This window comes from Egretta garzetta, unplaced genomic scaffold, assembly GCF_000687185.1.
Source record: "Egretta garzetta isolate BGI_Z169 unplaced genomic scaffold, ASM68718v1 scaffold368, whole genome shotgun sequence".
In the NCBI taxonomy this organism is placed as follows: Eukaryota; Metazoa; Chordata; class Aves; order Pelecaniformes; family Ardeidae; genus Egretta; species Egretta garzetta.
The window spans coordinates 3,058,586-3,066,449 of record NW_009260684.1 but is presented as its reverse complement, the minus strand read 5'-3'; positions in this window follow the sequence as shown (position 1 = coordinate 3,066,449).

The window sequence follows — 7,864 nt, the reverse complement described above, 5'->3', positions numbered from 1 at the left end:
TAGAGATTTGGGATAGAGTTGTCAAAACAGATCTGAGAGGCATGTCGTGAGACTGAGCTCAGATGTGATAAATTGACCAGGGGTTAGTTGCTTTAACAATTATTTCCAGGCTGAATTTGCCTTGCTGCAGCTCCCACTCAGTAAATCCTGTTATGTATTTTACTACTGGATTAACGACCCAGCAGAACTCAAGTCACCATTTATCCACCTACCTTTGTTAGGAGCTGTATCTTTCTCATTTCTTTATTAAAATGATTTGGTGGAACAGCTGTAACACCACTGTAAGGCAGCTTTCCTGGGCGTTGGATCACTGTAGAAAACCTTACCTGAACACTTTCCATTTGGAGCCTGTGCCTGGTAACACTTCCATGAATATCATCAGAGTAAAAAATAGCTGATATTCCCCTTCTTGGAAAGCCTACACTGTGATGGTTTCTCCCATTTGTGCTCTTCCCCTACTGCTGCCAGGAAACTGTAGACCCACAGACCCCAACTCCAATGTCTCCTTCAGCCACCAAAGCAAGAGCCTCTTCCTCAGTCCTCATCCAAACCGCTTTGCTTGGTGGTGGACAGTGCTGGAATACCTGCAGAACAGACCAGATTAGTCCTCAGTTCATCCTCAGGTCAGGCTCTCCCATTCCTTCTTCACACCTTTCAGTTGCAGGACCCATGCTGAATTTTCTTTCAATGCTCAAGGTCCTCACATCTTTGCCGAGAGCTCTTCATAACTGTTGGAGTAACCTGCAGTGGTTGTGCCAATATTCAGCAGCTGTAGCTGAAGGCTGGACTTCTCCTTCTTTCATGCTCAGGAGGTCCTGTGCTAGCATGGTAGGCAGCAATAGGAGGTGGAGTGTGGCTTTTGGGGGAGAAGCCCAGGAGGAAGTCAATGACGGTCTCATGCAGTCTCAAGGAGTCGAACTTACAGCACCAATATTTGGTAATTCTGGCTTTACTTTGAGTTTTTGAAAGACCACAGGGGACTGTGGAACACAGCTCCTACAGATACCTGGCCAATGTCTTTCTTTGATTTGCTTTGAAAATCCAACCTACACGATTCAAAAACCTGCAGTGGTAGTAGGCTTGTGAGATTGTTAAATCCTGAACAACGATCCTTTCACACTGCTCCTTATCACCTTGAAGGAAGAAGAAAATGCATGTGAAAATGACCTCTTTCATCTGGAAGAGGATGGAATTGGCATAGCTGAACTCAGATGACATCCTGACACTGCATACGAGACCTCAAAAACATGGGCGAGAGTATGCAACACTATGACCACCCTGGAACCATCCCCACCACCTTGAGCACCCGGCTCCATCAGCACATCACTGTGCCGTGGAGGCTGAGCCGTGCTCATGAAGTGGGAGAAGCACCCCAGGAAGCTCTGGAATCAAGGCATGCTCTTAAGCGGGAGAGAAATCTTAAGCAGCGTCTTTGCAGTAAGTCTCCTGGGTTTATAAGAAGCAAAATAGCTCCCTGTCCTTTGGATTCAATTTAATGGGCTCAGGCAGCATTGACTGGGAAAGGCACCTTCAGGATAAAGACCAGGTGTCAGCCCAGACTCGGGGTCTCATGCCAGGCAAGGATTATTTTATTATAATTAATATTCTTATTTCTTATTATTGTTAATTACTGGCTGAAGCTCAGTGCTTTAGGGAACCTATAGTAATGCCTCCATCAGTGCTCCAGATGATCCTGTGTACTTTGAAAGGCCTTGTCAGAGCTCATCAGGTTTTGCAGATGACTGGCTATACAGCAACCAGAGGTGTGGGGAACTATTACAGACACGCAGGGAAATCTTGCAGACTAATCCCCATGAATCATTTTGTTTCCATTCGTGACCTCTTTTATTCATGAATATTTGGTAGAAGAACACTTCCTTCCAAATAAACACTTGTGAAAAACAAACTTGTCCAAATTACTCATGCAAATATTTTCATCTGAAAGTTTATGCAAATATATTTACCCATGTGAGCTCGTGTATCAAACTACTATGAATATGTATTTTCATGAGAACACACAAGATGAAAAAACCATTCTGGGTGTTTTCTGTTGGCTTAGTAAAGGAATAAAAAGTGAGCCGAGCATCTCCTTTGACTGTGACTAAAGCTGGGTTCACAAGTACCAGTCTGAGAACATTCAATCAAATTACAAATACTGCATTCTAAAAACATTAAGTTCACACCCAAGGATAGGGTTTCAGGGAAAGAAAAATGATTGTGTGCATCTGGAGTAAAACCAGTGGGTAATTTTACTTGGGAAAATAGGAGGATGATACTAGTTATTTACAGTGAAAGGCATCCCAAATCTATTTTCAGGAGCTAAAATGATGCTTGTGGAGAACCCATGGAGTGATTGCAATGACAGACAATATTTGTAGGTATAAGTGTGCGATTCTGGTGGAGAAGATGACACAAGATGATGTCTCAGAGCATTTTCATTCGGAAGCTGAGGCAGAACAGGCTGGGCAACCCAGCTCTTTCATGGTTTAAAATAGCCTCAAATGGCAGCAAGTGAAGGATTGATATCTGCTTTGGGACTGGTAATGAGTGCCCACCCCAGGGTGATATCTGGGATCACATCATTCAACATCTGGACAATAAGACAGAGCTCACCCTCAGCAAATGCACATGATACAAAGTTGGGGTGGGGGTGCATGTAGACGATATACAAAATGGCAGGACATCAACCCAATGGGACCTTGGAAACTGGATCCTTAGCGTAGGTGAACAGAGGCCACAACTGAAACACTGCTTCTGGCACTGGACTCTTATGTCAAGAGGGATGTGGGGACACCAGAGAGAGGCCAGTAAAGAGCGACCAAGATGGTCAGGAACCTGAGGCTTGCAACCATCAAGGACAGGTTGAGGGAGCTGGACTGGGTTCACCTAGTGGTAGCAGCCTACAATTACTTTACGGTTTGGTTTACAGTTGGACGTTGGACTCAATGATCTTAAATGTCTTTTCCAATCACAGTCATTCTATGATTCTACATTTGAAAGAGAATTACAAAGGCATTGGAGCCAAGTCTTCTCAACAGTGTTTGATGAAGTAACTGGGGCAGGAGCCACAGATTCAGGCTCAGGAGGTTCAGGATCTCTGTTAGGAAAACTTTCCTCCCCAGGCAGATGATACAGACCTGGGTTAAGTCATGGCAGAGGCAGGAGGTCTCCATTCTTAGAGGTTTTTTAGGTTTGGCTAAGCAAAGCCATAGCCAACCTGATTGGTGTTGTCCTGCTCCAAGTGGTGGGTTGCACTGGAGATCTCCGTATGTCTTTGCCATCAGTGCTGTCCCACTCTGATTCTAGGACCTGGGCAGCTCAGTTCCTTTTTCCCACAACTTCCACAAAATCCCATCCCAGTGGGATGGAACACAAAGCCCTGGTGTGTTGCATGGAAATCCTGCCCCTCCACCTGCACTGCTGAGGTCAAGGGAAGAGTTTGATGGAGAACAGCTCTCCTTCCAGACTAGAGAGAAGGTCCACAGAGTCAGAGACAGATCTCCATCCTCCATCCACAGGCATGTAGTCTGTACAAGCTCAGATTGATCCCACATGACATTATGTGGAAGTACTGGACTAACTCTTAAACACAAGGCCAGGAGGACCTGCTCACCCAGTAAGACTAGTTGATTCCCACTGAAACCACTGAGTGAGTGGTACTGACCATGGGTTTGTTTTCCATTGTTTTAACCACCTGCAGCTATGACATACTTAAATTTTGAATATCAGTGGCACAAGTGGGACACTGATCTGTCCTCTAGACCCACACTCAGGTCCAGGTTATTCTCTGTGGTCGTGGGCAGGCCCCTTGGACTTCCCTTAGAGTAATTTTTTGTGTCTGACAAATGGCCATTTCTTTGCTGTCTTACTAAGAAGTCTGCACGCAGGAGTTCCTGAGCCACACACGTGTGCAACACCCAGCACAACAGGGCTCCATACTGGTGCTTTTAAGACACATTTTCCTCCACAGCACATGGTTTCTATTATTTTGTTTAAACACAATTGGTTTTCCGATATCCCTAAAATTCACTTCTTAAATATGACAGCAATTTTGCTGTCAGAATTCAACAATGACTGAATTTAGTATTGATAAACCCCAGAATAAATTATGATTACGTGTGTGTGTGTCTATTTAAATGATTGTGTAGCAGTGAAGAGCTAACAGGGACATGCCGGAAAATGTTCACAGTTCCTGTGAGCTGCTCCCTCAGCTGCTCCCCATCAGCCTTGGGCTGCTCCCCCACAGCTTGGTGCCATCCAGACAATGGTGATGTTAAACAATTCTCACCTCCTTCTTTAGCAAGGGAAGGTGTTTCCATGAGCTCCTGTCAGGTACTGAGTTATTGTCTCTAAGTCTTTTGTCCTACAATCTGTTGGCTGATGATTAAATTTGTGTTTGCCATGAATAATGGGCATTTTGCAATTTTTAAAGTATTTACTATAACTTCTGGACTAATTTCTCTGGAAAACAGAAGGAAATGGACAATTAACTGTCATTGCAGTAATTTAATGTGTTGATGAATGTCTGTTTGATCTGTAACCTTTACTGGAGGAAAACTGGCGGGTGCTCTCCTCTTCCAGATACTAATATTCATGAAATGTGCAAGAATTTCATGTATTTTGGACCTTATTTTCTCTATGTAATGTGATTGATGTTAGCCAAATGCTTCCAATGTTACTCTATGAAGAAAGACAAGAGGCAGAGATGCAACACTACTACATGAAATCATCTCCTTGGGACATCAGGATCATCATTTTTTAAACAGGAACATGACCTTGGCAGAAATAAGACAAATCCACAAACAATTTGTGTTGCTGAGTCTGTACTTTCTTTCTAAAAGTTTCACCCCAACATTTTGCCCAGCTCAGGAACAGGGAGGTGTTGAAATCAGAGCCCTGACTGCATGTGCAGCATCACACAGAGAATTGCCTCCAAGCCCCTGGGGGTCATTAAGGTGCCATCACCAGGCTGCAGTCTGCTCAGACCTTCCTGCCTACTGGAAGTTGCTGGTTTTGGCTTGAGGGAGGAAACAGGCTGGAGTGCTTTGATTTTTCTCCTCTAGACTACAGATCGCATTATGCACCAAGTCATTTTTACAATATATCAGGCTGGGGTGTATTTTCCAAATGCTGTGATGAGAACAGCTTTAAAAAGCAGGCAAATGACATTCCCAAAGATTGACAGAGGATAAAGCATGCACAAGAATTCAGTCACCACCCTCCAATGATAACACAGTGGTGATCAGAGCTCCCAATGAGGCAGCCGTGAGCAAATGGTGACTCTTTAATGACGAGCATAAATTTAATTTGATTGCTGGGAATAATTGACTGTTACAGACCCCCACTCATTGCAGTGGATTTGAGCAAACATAATTGAAAGGGACATGTGTTTTTTCCTTCGTACTCCCTCTGCAGTTGCTGATTAACCTCCCAGCTACAGCATTTGAACTGGGTGCTGGCTCTCGGGTCAGACAGACACAGAGACCCAGCGAGGACAGAGCCTAGCCTCAGCCCAATGGGATGCGGTGCACAGAGCTCAGGACAGATGTGAGGAGCACAGCAACATACCGTGTGCTTTGGAGCGGGGAAAGGCTATGAGCTCCTGCTGAGCCTCACCCGCCTAGGAGAAGAAGCGTGGATTATTCCTGTCAGCCCAAAGCATTATTTCATTTTGAAGATTTTTATCAGAGGTGTCACTGGCTGCTCCAGCTTTATGTCCTCCTGTGACAGGTTCTTGCTGATAGACCACACGATGGTTCTGAGCGCTGCTGCCAATCAGCAGTAACTGTGGCACCACCACCATGGTTAGATGTCCCCATGCAACCCAGACATCCCAAAGGATATGTGCAGCTCATAGTAGGTTCTATAGAAAACCTATAGCCTGCTAGATGACAGCCATGGGGACAAGAGGTGGGGCTGGGCCTTGAGGATGGCAGGCTTGAACCCCATTGGTTTCTGTGCTGCTTTTCCCTGATATTCTGACTAAGATCTTTTGCCCTATCTAGACACTTCCTCCTCGTCCTGATGTTTACACCCCAAAGCTGTTCCCATTCAGCTGATGGGTGGAATTCAGGCCTTCCACAGCAGGCCAGTGCATGTTGCAATCTGCACAAACTTGGCAAGAAGCATTTCCAAAACCACCTGGGGGACTGACGCTTCCCTTGCAGCTTCAAAGGTGACTAAGACACCTTGGAGCTTAAAGCTGGGGAGCAACCGTGGCTGGCCAGAAAGGGCCATAGGGCCATGACAAAGACAGTATCTTTAAATTGCACCTGTATAGAGGATGTTGCCCAAGGTCAGAGAAATCACAGCAGGGAGACTGGGGGTAAGTGAGGGAGGACCAAGATCCTCTGGAAGAGGTGGAAATGTTTAATGAGTCATTGAGCATGATGAGCAACTCCCCTTGCTGGGGCAGCCCTGGCATCTTCTCTGTGCCTGAAACAGCTGGCATTTTTAAATATGTTTGAGCTTTTTAGAGGTGATATTTTCTCTTCTGGTTCAGGAATGTGTCAGAAGTGAAATATTTGCTCAAGAAATCAATGATTCTTTCAGTATCACTTGGAAATCAGTGACAGTCACAAGGAGGGTAAGTGCTCCTTCTTCTCTCCACGAGATATTGCAGGGGAGAAAAAGTCCCTAATGCAGCGCATGATTTTCCTTCAACTATATATTGCCACTGGACTAAAACACAGTTAAATTATGACGGGCTTTGATGTATTCCTTTAAATGTGTCATATTGTCAGCTTTGTTACATTTCACACCGCCTTTATTTTTCAGCTAGTTCATAAAACTCCATGCTACAGGTGGGTTCATGTCTGATTTGTACCTTTGTGTTAGTTGAACCACCACTGAGCAGACTGACATTCCTGGGAAGGGAGTGTCATTTCCACCTCTCATTGAGATAAGAATGCACATAAGAAGCTCCCTGTGCAAAAAGAAATGGGAAAACTAGGAGTTTGAAGTGGAACATACACAAGGAAAACTATGTTGCTCTCTGAAAACCAAGCTCCATCATCCTCATCTTTGTTATCCTTTTAAAAAGCAAAATGATGGCTGGGCAAGCCTCTGTGAATATAAAGCAATGCTGCCTAATAATGAGAAACCAGTTTAAGAGCTGTTGAACATCAGAGTCTAGAAAAATCTATCTTCTGCAGACATTTCCATGTATTAAAGGTTGAAAAAATAAATCTGTAAAATGAAATGTAAAGCTGTAAAAATGTAAAGCTGTAAAATTAAGTTCTGGAAGTCTGAAAATCTTGGTAAATGAAGAAAAGCACATGAAAACATGACATTCCAAAACATTCAAAATTAAATGGCAACTTAGTGTTTTGTAGTGCCTGTGCAATGTTTGAGGTAAAGCCAATATTCATTCCCATTTTCCAATAATTACTAGACAAAGCTTCTCTAAAGGCAATGTTCACATCACCAGTTGCCAATAATGTTATATTTTCAAAACTGAAGACATTTCCTGTAGCTCACATCCTAAATTTTCCAACACACATTGTGCCCTTTCATTGCTGTCTTGCAAGTAAGTAAGCAGATGATGGATAATTTTTTCTTTCAACAGACAACTTCAAATATTTTGATATTTCCACAGTTTGAGGAATCCAGGTAAAAATACAGCCTTTCTAATGAAATCATCATTTTCTCAATGAAAAAAATAATTGCTGAGCATGAGATGTTGTTCCTTTATATGTCAGATATGAAGACATTTAACTCTGTAAGCCTATTGATCAATGCATCCATGTCCCTAGATTCATAGAATCATAGAATTGTTAGGTTGGAAAAGACCTTTAAGATCATCAAGTCCAACCGTTACCCTAACCCTGCCATCCCACCACTAAACCCTGTCCCTAAGCACCAC